Below are 15927 nucleotides of genomic sequence, written 5' to 3'. Positions count from 1 at the left end.
TCTATTAAGCTCCTGGGTGTATTCTAAATTGCTCTTTTGGATTGATCCTCTGGTAGTTGATCCTCCTACCTGTTTGTGACCATTCTGTTTGCTGCCTGAACTGACCTCTGCCCAGAATTGTTTAACCCTTCTGATAACACGTTTTCCGACTGTTTGCTTGCCTGAACACAAGCTTCCGCCTCGGTCCTGACTACAAACCTGTTACGAGCTATGCAGGCCCTTACGCTTTTTTGGTTACAGTATTGCTCTTCTGTCCAGTTGATAAAACGGCAACTTTAGATCACTATTCTTACTGGAAAAAAATGTACTGTTACTGTTATTTAAAATCGCTTGAAAAACATATGGACTTACTAATGCCCATTACTCTATATGTGGTGGGATTAAAACTTGCATTACCAAGTAAACATAAAAATGAAAGAAGCTTATACACCCCCATCAATGCATAGCTTTTTTTGTCCTTTTTATTTTTAATTCGAATCTTTTAATAAATATTATAAAGCAGTCTTTATAGATGTTCATATAGAGCAGAGATTCCCAAACTTTCTTACTCGTGAGCCACAGTCAAATGTATAAAGACTTGAAGAGCAACACAAGCACCATAAAAGTTCATGGAGGTGCCAAATAAGTCCTAGGATTGGCTATTAGGCAGCCTCTATGCACACTATCAGCTTACAGGGGGCTTTATTTGGTAGTAAATCTCGTTTTTATTCAACCAAAACTTACCCCCAAGTCAGAAATTAAAAAATAACTACCTGTTTTGGGGGTACTGGGAGCAACATCCAAGGGGTTGGTGAGCAACATGTTGCCCCTGAGCCACTGGTTGGGGATCACTGATATGGAGGCTGCATATATCTTGTGCTTCTATATATAGCTTATCTGCAAGCTTTCCTACATTCAACATAAGGAACATTTACATGCTGAACTCCATCCCTGCTTAAGCACAGTCACACCCTAAAGAATGCCCTAGCCAATCAAGTCACTGTCATATAATAATCCATAGTTACTAGTGACCTGTAGGTGGCCCTGTTGTACAGACAGTGACTTCCTTGCCTGACCTTTGTGCCCAGGGTCTGACCAACACCTGTTTTAACACAATTAAGATGAAAGCAGGTTTCTATTTGTGGCCTTGCCTTTTAGTTGTAAACGTAATTGTATTTATAAAGGATGCCTTAGGGTACCACCTGTCTTTATATTTTACACAACTCAGAGCCCAAAGAAAAATCAATCAGTGAAGGTAAGCGTGCTGCCAAGGGTTAAACATTCAGCTCTCAATCTTGGTGTACACCTCCACCAGAGTGTTAAAAACAAAAATAAGCTTAAACAAAGTCATCAGCAGAGAGCAAAATGCAGTGCTTGCTGCTATAGGTGCTTTATTCACACATGTTTTGAGCAACAAAGGCCCTATATCAAGTGTTACTTACTGCTGTGCACAACAATTACTTATACATACAAATAGTGACCTCACTATGGAGGCGTGACCAAGGAACATGTTAGAATCCAGTGAAAGTCTTTAATACAGTCCTTAAATTAGTCCTTTGAAAATATCCAAGGAAAATATCAACTTGCCTCCAAATTATTTGTTCTTTATTTGCATGGGGATACTCTAATCTTGGGTGTACTAGGTAGGGATGCACCGAATCCAGTTTTTTGGGTTCAGCCTAACCCCTGAATCTATTGTATGGGATTCGGCCAAATACTGAACTGAATCCTAATTAGCATATGCTAATTAGCAGTTTGAAGAGTTAAAATGACAAAAAGTCATGTGATTTTAGGATTCGGCTGAATCCGAATCCTGCTGAAAAAGGCAGAATGTTGGCTGAATAACTAACCAAATCCTGGATTCGGTGCATCCCTAGTGATAAGAGAATTTTACCAGTTATAATGCCAACTGGAATGACCTTATATACAGAAACATATTTTTGATTTATAAAAGTTATTAGGGATGATGCCCAGCATTTTTTTCAATGATCCATCCAACCTATGCATTTGTCCATTTTGGGTGTGTAAAACTGACATAATATGGTAAAGCATTAAAAATTGGGTGTAAAAGTTTGACGTGCCATTGCCCATTGTAGATAGATTGCACTGTTAATTTCATATTGCTATAGAGTTTCCTTGCAATTTCAACATCGCTACTAATGTGATTCTCCTACAAAGATGATACAATCAGCAAGCATTCAGCTGTTCTACATTGTTTTGTATCATCTGCAAACATTTATACATTGATATCATTATCCAGTACATTTAAGGTGGTTAATGGGTTTCCTAATGTATAGCTTCATAGTTTTTAGCACAATCCTGCGCACTGCATTTTAAAGGAGAGTGAAAGGTAGAATTACTTGAAGGTGCCAAAATGTTGGCCACCCCATTGATTATAATGACTTGCCTGATACCCCAGGCCGGTGCTCCTTTTTGGTGAAAACTGCCCTGGCTCAGGGTATTTGTGTAGAAATGCAAATTAGAGCAACTAGATACATAGGCATATGCCTAGTAACTAAGGAATAGAAAGCGCTGTGGATTTAAACAGTAGTGGCTTTTAACCCTATGGATCCCTAAAATAATAACTATTCTCCATTAAGCCTCCCTCATTATTAAGATTGCAACATGGAAGGTATTTTACTGGTTGTGCTTGATGCCTATGTTATTAATGGGGAAAAAAATCTTATATAGGAGACCCAGTCATTTTTTTTAACGGCCACCATGTACTAGAATTGTCTGGAGCCTTTGCACTAATCAGCGGGAAATACCCAGAGGCGCGACTACTTGCGACCTTATATGGGGGAACAACGTTAATTGCATCGAGAGGTTGCAAACAAACAGAGCGAAACACTTCCAGATGCTAAAGTTCCAACTTATGATGGTCGGCACGTCTATGTGTTGCTACCCCCAAGCAAATATACGATGCAAATGAAAACAATCTATTTTGGCGCTTTCTAGTACAACTCAGTGGCTCTAGCGTTCACCCAAGCACACCTCAGAGCGAGTCTAAAAGGGGCGGCTCTACATTTTACACGCAGTTCCTATTGGATATTTCCGCTCTTCTGTTTACACAAGGCCTTGGTGACAGGTAACCAATAGAAAAGCGAGTGTGGTTGCGTACCTGTTTTGGAACGCTTGATGTCAGAACGTCAGCGTCGTCGTGTGCTGACGCTACACGTAGCTTGCCAGGAGGAGGAGGAGGGGTCTAGACATTTTTTTTCCTTCCTTCATTTCCTTTTTTCCCCTTTTTCTTTTCTTTCTCTTTTTTTTCTCCCCCTTTCTCCACTCGTTCACTTTTTCTCCTTCCCATCCTTTGTTTTGTCGGTTGTTCTATTTTGTAATGCCCCCTAGCCTCCCGCGTATGTCTCCGGCGGGCTCCCCTCCTTCTCCTGTCTCGCAGAGCCGGGGCTGACCGGGCTGGAGGGAGGGCAGAGGCATCCATATCATTACTACAGCAGCAGCAGGAGAAGCAGCTCGCCATCATAACGATTTATTAGTTCGCTCTCATTCGCCCCCTCAACTACCCCCTTCCCTCAACCCTTTCTTTGGGGCCCCTGAGCTCTGGGAGACCCCTACACAGCGTGGGGACAAGAGACGACCGAGAAGAACAAGGTAAGATGCCAGCTGATTGTACAGAGTAGCAGCTCTGCTAACATGGAACTCCCCACCTGTTGCTGTACTGCAGCCTGCCCCATGCTCTCTGTGTTCCCGCATAGGGGATGCTGGGAGTTGTAACTCTTCTGCCATTGCCTACTTTCCACTATGAAAGGGTTACCTTGAAGTTAACTTTTGGTGTTTGTTTATAGAATGGCTTACTCTGAACCACTTCCTCTTGACTTCTTGCTGTATTTTTTTTTATAGCTTTTGAATTATTTTTCATCCTGTTTTGCCTCTTATCAGCTTGCATATTAAAATGCTACCTGGCTGTTTAGGTCTCTGACCCCTGCAGCCAACTATCTTTGTCAGGCTACAGTTTTAGTGTTACTTAGGGCTGGGCGATATACCGTTTAATACCAAATACCGGTGTTTTTCTTTAAAACTATATTCATTTTTCAGATACCACAATACCGGGGTGTCAGGGTACTCACCCGTGCAGCCCGGTCTCGTGCGCCTCCTTGCGTGCGCGCGCGTCCCGTTGTCTGCAGGACTTTGCGCACACGCGTCCAGGTGCGCTTTGACGCACGGACATGTCAAAGCGTGCACGTCCGTGACGCGCTGACGGCGCTGGTTCTGCGCATGCGTGGGGGGTATTTAAAGCTATCAAACGCCTCCTCCTGTGCTATGTTGTCTGCGGCCTTGCCTGGGAAACTAAGCCTGCCTGATTTACCTTACGACTTTCTGTTGCCGATCCTTCGCTTGCCTGACTCTGATTTTCAATACTGCAGTAATTATTCTCTAATTTATTAGGAAATGGGGTTAACACCTAATCATGCATGGAAAAAAAAAATACTGTGACACCGATATAATTTTGAAAAATACCGTGATATAAACTTTTGGTCATACCGCCCAGCTCTAGTGGTACTTGTTAACTTTTATTTGCATTCAAGCCCTTTTCTAATCATCTTTCTGTACATTCGATCCACTAATTAGTTGCCAAGGGTACCTTGGACCCTAGCAACCAGATAACTGAAGAATTTCCACACTGGAAAGATGCCAAAAAATTCAAGAGCTATACGAAATTAAGCTAAAAGTCAACCCAAAATGTCATAGTTCAAATAATAACAGAAAACTCAATTCTAAGCAACTTTACAATATACATTCATTACAAATTTGCAATGGTTTTTGAGTTATTTGTATATAGAATTGCAATAAAAAGCAGTGTTTCCCAGTCCTTTTTATATTCCCTGCCATGGTGGCTCAGACATTTGAAACAATGTAACACAAGCAGCAGATTTTACAGACCTGACTTGCTGGGAGAGGCTGGCATTTGCTACATTGTTTACAAAGTAACAACCAGGAATTCAGCAAATGCTGCTATCAGTAACAAATACATTTGCAAATAACTTTGAAAGCCTTAAACAATTTCAATAAATCCACATTGGAATGTTGCTTTATTATGTTTTCTTTTATTGGGTAAAAAATATTTTTGTGGTTAACATGTCCTTTAAAACTACCTGCCAATTGTCCTAAAATATCACTGCATCATACGGAAATATAAATGTAAACTACTGTTTACAGTAGAGAGGCTTACGAGCAATTCAAGATGCACAGTGTGGGAATCCTCACAATGACAAATTTGGCATACTGTATTTCTAATGTATCTTTACGCAAAATCTTACCCACAATGTAAGAGGTTGCTCATCGCTACAAAGGGATTTTGTCTTATATTTTTTTATGCTTTCTAAAGTTCTCTTGTGGCTTATTAACAGTATTTTCTTCCATTTGGTGTTACACTATGGGGTCCATTCATGAAAGCACAAAGCACAAATTTTTTACCACAATACTTTCTGATGTGCAAAAATGTCAAGAAAATTATTTTCTTGGCTGTATATAAATTTCATGGTTGTGATCTGAAAGTCATAAAATTTTCGTATCTGAACGATCGTAAACTGCGTGAAAACCTTTCAGGCTTTGAACATTCAATGCATGATTTTGGAAGCCTCCCATGGGACTCAATGGCACTCTACAGCTCCAACCTGGCCAAAGGAAAGTCACAATACCAAAGCTTGGATAAATTCCGAAAAGGTCGTCGTCTTTGCGGAAAATACGACTTTTTCATGGGAATTTAACAGAAACCATGAAAAAGTCGTACGATTTTAACAATATTATCGTGGTCAATACGAAAAGTTCTAACAATTAGAAAAAATATGATTTTTTCTCATTTGGACTCAATCCTGTTTTAATAAATGGGCCCCTATCCATCCTTTAAGGATGATGCTGGCAGTTGTGGTGCAACAACTGCTAGAGGCCTGGAGGTCAGGCCTTACAAGTATTATTCATTTCTTTATAGCAGTGACTTGTGAATAGCTTTACATAGAATGTTCCGCCACTGGCCAATTTTCCTTTCATGTTAAACTTGCAGATAGTGTTCACAACCAATTATTCATTGCCGAAAAATATTGGTAAAAATGCCCGACACAACGTTTCAGTACTAACCTTTTAAATTCCTCATCAAACTTTGTCACATGATTAAGAGCAGGAGATAGTTTAGTAAATCCAGGAATGGAAAATCAACTGTGATGACCCATGTAATGTATGAATCCTGGAATGTGTGCCACACAGTATACAAACTTTCCCACTTACAACATGTAAAACTGCAGATATGTATAATACACCCTAAAACTGAATACTTCTTCATATCTAGTCTTTAAGACTCACTTCCAGTATAGGTGATAAGTCATTAATAGCAACCAGCCAGGATTGTGCTTTCATTTTCGAACTTGTAGTAGACTGTTCAAAATTAATTGTTGCTGTTTGTCACCTATATTCATAAGTCATCCCTTCTAAACATTATTCTGTCATGGGACTTGGGTATACCAACTAATTTATAGTTCCAGTCCTTCCTCTGAAGGCCCTTCTGTTTCCTGTCATCACTTTAGCAGATGTACAAAAAATAAATCCAAAAGTTTAAAGATTTACCTGATTTTAATAATTAACAAACACTTCTAATTAGTATAAATTGAGAAGCAAGAATACAAGAGCCACATATATTTACCCTTTTCTCTGAAACAATATAACAGTAGCTTGATGTTAACTAAGCTGCATGAATCCATATTGGGAGGCAAAACAATCCTATGAGGTTTATTTCATGTTAAAATAGTTTTAGCAGATTTAAGTTATGGGGATCTAAATGACAGAACCATTTCCACAGGTCTCAGGCATTCTGGATAATTAGATCCTATACCTGTATATAAAAATTATAGGGACCAAATTTTAGTACACCTGGCATTTCTTGACATGTTAGGATGCTCATTTGAGGGTCTGGTAAAACAACAGCAAAGAAAATAAATTGACAAGGGTTTGGTAATGACTGTTTCTTGCAATGGTCTTTTTCCATTTTATGTATTTTTTGAGTGCAGTACCCAGGTATATAGTGTATGTGTTCAGCACAACTCACAAGGCTGGAATTGGAGGCAGTTGTGAACATAAAAAGGCCAAATAATAATCACAATGCTTAGGAAAAGACTGTATGCTAGGATTGGCTAGAAAGCCAAACTTGCACATTTCATTTTGTAATGCACTATTCATACTGTGGGCTCTCTGCTTGCTTCATAGTTTATGTAACCGTACATGAGTAGTATAAAAATATAATTTCCAGGGGTCTTCTGAATAGTTTGATGGGTTGCTTCTATGTCTTAGCATTAGGGAGTTACGCTTCTGCAGATTGATTCAGTTTCTGGATACTTTTAGGGGCTGATTTACTAACCCACGAATCCGACCCGAATTGGAAAAGTTCCGACTTGAAAACGAACATTTTGCGACTTTTTCGTATGTTTTGCGATTTTTTCGGATTCTTTACGAATTTTTCGTTACCAATACGATTTTTGCGTAAAAACGCGAGTTTTTCGTATCCATTACGAAAGTTGCGTAAAAAGTTGCGCATTTTTCGTAGCGTTAAAACTTACGCGAAAAGTTGCGCATTTTTCGTAGCGTTAAAACTTAACGCTACGAAAAATGCGCAGCTTTTCGCGTAAATCAGCCCCCTAGTGTCTAGTGTTTTTTAAACTTTTTTGTGTTGTGGATTTTTGTGTAGAAAGACAAAGATTGATGCATTTTATACATCGGACAAGATCTGTTTAGAAATGCTAAAAATTGCAAAGCATACATAACAAAAAAAAAAAATCAATGTAGATTTAAACACTATCAGGCATGTTTAGACAGTTTGTAACATTTTAGGATGAGTATATTCATATTGATATTTTTTGATTAGGCAAAGATGATGAATTGCAACTCCCAGCTTGTCTTGAGCTGCTAAGGGAGAATTAACTCTAAAGCATTTTACAGTTGTTTTTTATGTGACAACTTTTTAACACTGTGAGTATTCAATGCATTTATATGTATATATAATATCTCTTTAAGGCCAAGCATCAATGGGATTGGAATTTTGTCTTAGCTTTTACATGAATGGGATTTGTTAGGTAGACACCTGTTAACCTGAGGAAGTTGATCCCCACAGTGCATTTGTTGAGTAAACATTTCTTCATTTTCGACCCTGCATTTTCCTCTGTGATAAAAAAGCAATGAACTTAAAGGAGAAGAACATCCTTGATAAAACTATTTTGCTCTCCAAAGTAGGCAAATGGAAATGTAATTAGTGATGCATATGCGCTCTAGCCAGAATTCTGCCTAACAGTGTTATTTCAGTCTTCTTTCTATAAACAGACAGGAACATTCATTTGCAATTTTTGTTTTGTCCATATTGCACTGTAATTAAATACAAGGGGTTGTCATAGTCCAGTTAAGTGTTATACTAACAAAACTAACTAGCAAATCTGAGTGTACACAGAGAAGTAGGATTCTCAGTGAAGGCATTAATTGGGCTGTCCTTCTGGATAACTTAGAAAATACAGTTTTAACAAGAATTGTCACAAAAATAAAACATTATATGAATAGACCTTATCTCCCAGCATGTTTTAACTCTTCATTATATGATGCAGGGTGGTGAAAATGATTGTTTATACAGTGAGGAACGTAAGTATTTAAACACCCTGCGGTTTTGCAAGTTCTCCTACTTAGAAATCATGGAGGGGTCTCCAATTCATATTGTAGGTGCATTCCCACTCTGAGAGACAGCATTTAAAAAAAAAAAAAAAAAATCACATTGTATGATTTTTAAAGAATGTATTTGTATTGCACTGCTGCACATAAGTATTTGAACACCTGGCAATCAGCAAGAATTCTGGCTCTCAAAGACCTGTTACTCTGCCTTTAAAAAGTCCACCTCTACTCCACTCATTAAGCTAAATTAGTAGCACCTGTCTGAGCTCTTTAAAGACACCTGTCCACCCCACAGTCAGTCAGACTCCAACTACCACCATGGGCAAGACCAAAGAGCTGTCAAGAGACACCAGAAACTAAATTGTGGACCTCCACAAGGCTGGAAAGTGCTACGGGGCAATTGCCAAGCAGCTTGGTGAAAATAGATGAACTGTTGGAGCAATTGTTAGAAAATGAGAGGTTAAAGACGACCGTCAGTCTCCCTAGCACTGGGGCTCCATGCAAGATCTCACCTCATGGGGTATCACTGATGATAAGAAGGGTGAGGAATCAGCCCAGAACTACAAGGGGGGAGCTGGCCAATGACATGAAAAGAGGTGGGACCACAGTTTCAAAGGTCACTGTCGGTAGAACACTACGCCGTCATGGTTTCAAATCATGCATTGCACGGAAGGTTCCCCTGCTCAAGTCATCACATGTCCAGGCCCGTCTGAAGTTTGCCAGTGACCATCTGGATGATCCAGAGGAGGCATGGGAGAAAGTCAGATGCGACCAAAGTAGAACTTTTTTGGTCTAAACTTCATTTGCCGTGTTTGGAGGAAAAATAAGGATGAGTTGCATCACAAGAACACCATCCCTACTGTGAAGCGTGGGGGTGGTAACATCATGCTCTGGGGATGCTTTTCTGTGAAGGAGACTGGACGACTGCACTGTATTAAAGAGAGGATGAAAGGGTCCATGTATTGTGAGATTTTGAGCAACAACCTCCTTCCCTCAGTCAGAGCATTGAAGATGGGTCGTGGCTGGGTCTTCCAACATGACAATGACCCGAAGCACACAGCCAGGATAACCAAGGAGTGGCTCTGTAAGAGGCATATCAAGGTTCTGGAGTGGCCTAGCCAGTCTCCAGACCTAAATCTAATAGAAAATCTTTGGAGGGAGCTGAAACTCCGTGTTGCTCAGCGACAGCCCTGAAACATAACAGATCTAGAGGAGATCTGTGTGGAGAAGTGGGCCAAAATCCCTGTTGCAGTGTGTGCAAACCTGGTCAAGAACTACAGGAAACGTTTGACCTCTGTAATTGCAAACAAAGGCTTCTGTACCAAATATTAACACTGATTTTCTCAGGTGTTCAAATACTTATGTGCAGCAGTGCAATACAAATACATTCTTTAAAAATACAATGTGATTTCCTGAATTTTTTTTTTTTTTTAATGCTGTCTCTCACAGTGGGAATGCACCTACAATGTGAATTTCAGACCCCTCCATGATTTCTAAGTGGGAGAACTTGCAAAATTGCAGGGTGTTCAAATACTTATGTTCCCCACTGAAACAGTTGGTGAAACAAGAGTGTTTACATCCATTTTACCTAGCAGTAGGAAGGGGATAGCCAATCAAGCGCTGCAATCACACAAGCAAAGACAGGCTTCAGTTCCCTATCAGGTCAGCCCAGCCTAGCTGCTGATTGGTTCCTATCCTACAGTGCAGTATTCTGCTGCCCCCCCTGCACATCCTGGGAAATGAGGCAAAAGGAAGAGGGACTAATGGGGTTTCTGGAGTAAATTTCAATAAATCCGCCTGAAACACTACTTTTTAAAGCACATTCCTTCTGTATTAAGATATGTACAATTCATTGGCACAATATTGTTTTTCACACAATATGTCCCCTTTAAGGACTAAAAATTCTTATTAGTGTACAGTTATGGGCATTGTTATCTGGAAACCTGTTATCCAGAAAGTTCCAAATTACAAAAAGGCAATCTCCAATAATTCAAATTATTCAGATTTCCTTTTTTCTCTGTAATAATAAAGCAGTACTTTGTACTTGATCCCAACTAAGATATCATTAATCCTTTTTGGAGGCAAAACAATCCTATTGGGTTTAATGTTTAAATTATTTTTATCTAGACTTATGGTATGGAGATCCAAATTACCGAAATATCCCTTATCTGGAAAACCACCAGGTCCGAGCATTCTGGATATAGATATAAAGATAAGTTATAAAGATAAGTTGAATCTCGGCAATAAAGCGTATTGGAAAAAGTGATTGGCCATGTGAACAGGAAATATGATGGGACAGCAGTGCACTTTATACATGTTTGTGAGGAAGCAGCATTTGTTACACCATGGCAGAGAATTCACTGGAATATTTTATGAAAAACTTCAAAGCTGTGGTTCCTTAAGTAACCTGATTATATATTCAGGTTAAATAAACGGATGCAATACAGCATATTTGTCAAAAAGCTTACATATTTCTTTGGTGTTATATTTAGCTTCCCCCCTTAAACTTGCTGTTGAATAAATATTTAGTGTGCTTGCATATTTTCTAATGCATGTACATAGTATACTTACTGAGACAACCCACTTTGGGAAAGATATAATGCACTATATATATATTATTTAAATATTATATGTACAGCTAAAAACCCGCTGCAGCTTCTATTGCACAAATCATTCCCAACTTTTCATTTTCTGTGCAGTTCTGTTGCTCCCTTTTGCCTTCAGTGTACATGTTGTGATTTTTGCAAATTTTATTTTTCCTCTTTCATTCTCCCTTATGCTACTTACCTGTGTTGACAACAGCCAGTTCCTGGGTATTATTTCATTACATAAAAATTGTAGGGAGAAGCAATAGTATTTCTTTATGAAACACCCTCCCCATGAATGGTGTGACTCCTGTGCCAAGAGAGAGCCCCTGGTGCATGTTGGGGAACATGCAATAAGGAAGTACGCGTGTAATGTAGGATCTGTCAGTATTCTCATAATGGTTTTTTTTCTTTAAGATATCCCCAAATTCAGTGTAGTCTATATTAGCCTACAACTGTGGTGGATAAAACCATTTTCATGTGATAGGTGCCCTTTAATATTTCTCTTAGATAAGCTATGCATCAGAAAGTCTTCAACTTGTGAATAAGCATGATTTTTACCTGCCTGTTGCTATGGGCCTATTATCCGTGATTTGCTTGCTGTCTGGATCTTATTAAATTAAGACTGTTTGCATGTAAAATCTTCTAAGACCAGTTCCCCCCCAGACCCTACAAATGGAGAATGTTTGAATCACTATGCACACGTGACACTGTTTAGATTTTAATGGCAAAAAATTGTTTCTGGTGAAAGTATTTTCTCGTGCATAATTGAGTTTGATGGTTTACTCCTTTTGTGCAAACATTAAATCCAATAAACTTTTGATTTTGTGAGACATTGTCATTGTTGTCGTGCAGGTTATAGCGATTTCATACTTCATCATCAGAACTGATTTTATCAAACTTTACAAAACAAGTCTCTGGATATCGTTTCATACAATTTTCATGTGGCTCTATAAAAAGAGATGTAGTGGTGAATCCATGTGCAACCAACTGCAAGCTCCTTGGTAGACGTGCCTCCTGCCTATAGTAGCTACTGAGGGTGCAGTTAGCCTGCCTAAATGCCATTATACCTAAGATACTACAGTTCATTTAAAGGGATTTTTCAGTTGTATGCTGTGGGATATCACAATGGGGATAAGTTGCTCCCCAATGTGAAAATGTTGTGCTTTTTCTCAAGCAAATGTTTTTTCCGTATGTGGTACTTCTGATTCATTTGGGTATATAGTGCCTTGCATTGGGAAAATAGCAATATGAAATGAAATTCATGCTTCCCATCATGCTGCTAAATTTAGAAACCTCATGCAAGCAGGATCTCCAAGGGAATTGAGCAGGTAAGGAACAGCAAAAAGAAGCCTGAAAGACAGAAGCTGACACTGAGTACATTTATGGTACCTGCCCCAAGCAGGCTCTGAACAGGCGCTTTTTGGGGTCTTTAAATTCTTTATATAAGCAGTGCTTTCGGCTGCTAAGGGGCATACAAAAGGGTCTTAATTTACCTCCTATTCGGTATTTATAAGTGTTGCTCATCTGATGTACATTCTGATGTAAATCGTTTCTTTGAAATTTAAAGGCAAGGGTCATTAGGTTCCCACAGTAATATTGGCAAACAATGGAATGAAATAATCTTTGCAGATTTAAAATATAGAATATTTTCTTTATTAAACATTTTCTATACATTAAACAGTCTCTTGTCTAAAATTAACTTTTTTTCACCTGATGCTTAAAATGACAGCTGCATAACCCCAATGTTCTAAGCCATTTTGTTGCAAATTATGCTCTCAGCTTGTCTCCAAAAAAAGCAGAAATATACACCAGACCAAGCGAGCCAAAAATGGATTTATAGTCCTGTTTTACTTGTTAGCAATTGTATCATATATGTCCCTCTACTGTTACATGTAGGGCGCGGTTGACCCACCAGTATTGATTATTGCAGCTTAGTTACCATCAAGTGCAAAGTAGTGTTGCATTATTACAGCAAAAAAGGAAATAATTTTAATTTGATATTATTTCATTTGCTAAAAGTTGAGTCTATGGGAGATGTTCTTCCCTTAATTCAGTGCTGTCTGCATATCTGGTTTTTGGATAAGACATCTTATCTATTCCTGTATAAACTAATAGACAAAATCAAGACTGATATCCCCAAATTTTCAATTTGGTTTTTCTGTAAGTGTTATTCTAAAAGCTCCACATACACTTTTAGGGCTATGACACACGGGGAGATTAGTCGCCGCGCAACAAATCTCCCTTGTCGTGGGCAACTAATATCCCCGAAATGCCATCCCACCGGCGATAATGTAAATCAAGGCAACTTCCACAGCTTTGGCAAATTGCAGCATTGCGTATGCCGTCCCACCGCCGATTTACATTCTCGCCAGTGGGATGGCATTTCGGGGTGATTAGTCGCCCTCGACAAGAGAGATTTGTTGCGCGGCGACTAATCTCCCCGTGTGCCACAGCCCTTAAGTTTGAGTTGCTCTGATAATTCCACTGCAATGCCTTGTTTGGGCCTCAAAATTAACACACTTGAATTGACACAATTGCTATTTAGGGCTTTGGATGTTAAGGTTAGAACGACACTTAAAATTCCTTTACTAAGGGGGAGAAAGCGTGAATATGGCAGTAACTGATAACGGTGCAGGAAATAGGTTGTATAAAATGTAGTTAAAGGAGAAGGAAAGGCTAAGTCACTTGGGGGTGCCAAAATGTTAGGCACCCCCAAGTGACTTAGAACGCCTACCTTGTACCCCGGGCTGGTGCCCCTGTACGGAGGGAACAGCACCAGCCCGGGGTAGCTGCCGGCGCTTCCTCCTTCCTCCTCGCTTGCGCGCGTATGCGCAGTAGAGTGAAAAGCCGAACTTAAACATTAAAGTCGGCTTTTCACTCTACTGCGCATGCGCCGGCCGGTGGATTTCGCCGGCAGCGCGCAAAGGAAGGAGGAAGCGGTGTCTACAGGTGCCCTGGGCTGGTGCTGTTCCCTCCGTACAGGGGCACCAGCCCGGGGTACAAGGTAGGCGCTCTAAGTCACTTGGGGGTGCCTAACATTTTGGCACCCCCAAGTGACTTAGCCTTTCCTTCTCCTTTAAAGGGCATCTTATCGCTATATAGCTACCTTTTCTTAATATATTCATTGGCCTTCCCCTTATAAACTACTGTGATAAACTAAAATTAGCAACTAAATACCAAAAGGTTGATGAGGTAAAATGGGAGCACAGAAATTCTTGTTTGTGCACATCTTGCTATTAGAAAGTGATGGTGGTGTGGTTATTCTGTGGTGTCAAATCACTGTTATACATCTATAATTCTTAACTGTGGAGCATACAGAGCAGCACATTAGAGAGTAGGTTAAAATGTGTAAGATTTGGGGTAGAAGATCTGTCATAAAACTATAGCATGCGTCTTTACCCCAACCACCATTTGACGTGAACATAGGCCATTTTGCACTTTTGAGATTTCTTTTGTATGCCCACATGGTATGGTATAGTATGGTATGGAGCAAAATTGGGGGGGGGGGTAGGTTAATATAAATTAACCCCCTAAATAAATTTCATAAAATACAAGGTTATTGGAATGAATATGTCAGGGATCTTTGTCCAAATGCTAATGCAGTTTTGGACTCGGAAAGCACTCCTCTGTTTAAAGCTAGATTGAAATGGATATGAGTGGCTTTTTGTCTACTTTAGGTTTAGCTTAAATACATAGGAAATTAGGGGAAGCTTGCCCTAGGGTACATGCCATTTGGTTAACAACTATCTATGAGTCGAATAGATAGTGATCATTAACTAAAAAAAACTGTAGCTGTTTTACAAAATGTCGTGTGAATGGTCTCAAATGCTGCAGGCAACAATTGATTCTGTTACAGAAAGAGTCTGGATAGGTAGAGGTGAGGAAATAGAAGGCAAAATACCTTTGAAATATTTTATGCCAGATCTTTACACAGGAAAAGTCTGATTTTGACCAAAATTGTTTTTGGCTCTTAGTCCATTATAGTACAGCCTAGGCACAATTATATTCCTTAGGGAAATGTTGTATGCATTTTAGGGTGTTTACATTCAAAATGAGAGAATTAGATTAAAATAATGTGTGTGCACATATAATAATTGATGTGATGGTGAACGTATAGATGGGCAGTATTTACCATAACATCTGGGGACATGTTTAAAGGAATTCTTACATGAGAAAACATGTTTTTTTCAAAATGCATGAGTTAATAGAGCTTTTCCAGCAAGAATCCTGCATTGAAATCTGTTTTTTAAAGGGGATGTGAAGGCATCCCATTAAGTTAAGGGATTCTGATAGAATCCCTAAAATAAGCAACTTTCCAATATTCATACTTTGTTTTATTCTTACAGTTGTAAAGATCCCAGTTTCTTCAGCTCTAACAGGCAGCCTCAGACAGTCCTTTTTCAGCTGAACAAGAAGCTTAGGCAGGTACCGCCCATCTTTATCTCTCGGTGCAGTTAGAAAGAGAATACACAGACAGAAAACAAGCATACTTGCCTCTGATTGACTCCTGCTGCACACAGAGGACTGTGCAGTAGGAGAGGAAAGCAAGAGACTGACTGAGGCCGCCTGTGGCAACCTTAAAGGACAAGGAAAGGTTAATATAAGTAAGTCTAAAGGCATTCTTTTAAAGTGCTTACTGCATATCTAAAATCCCAGATCCCTGCTTGCTTCTCTGAGATATGGTGCTGGCAGCCTACAGCAG

The 15927-nt window shown here is 39.5% G+C and overlaps 1 protein-coding gene across 5 annotated transcripts in view; it reads left to right on the top strand.

The window, feature by feature from the left end:
- Positions 1–3119: 3119 nt before the first annotated feature.
- r3hdm2 (R3H domain containing 2) overlaps positions 3120–15927 on the top strand; it is a 75771-nt gene continuing 62963 nt past the window's right edge. For 2 of the 5 annotated variants that reach the window (XM_012956546.3, XM_031895737.1), the window contains exon 1: positions 3122–3591. The gene's annotated coding sequence lies outside the window, so the exon portion shown is untranslated. 5 annotated transcript variants of the gene reach the window in all.

Source organism: Xenopus tropicalis, chromosome 2 (assembly GCF_000004195.4).
Source record: "Xenopus tropicalis strain Nigerian chromosome 2, UCB_Xtro_10.0, whole genome shotgun sequence".
Classification (NCBI taxonomy): Eukaryota; Metazoa; Chordata; class Amphibia; order Anura; family Pipidae; genus Xenopus; species Xenopus tropicalis.
Note: the sequence above shows the minus strand (reverse complement) of the source record. Positions and strands in the feature narration are given on the sequence as shown.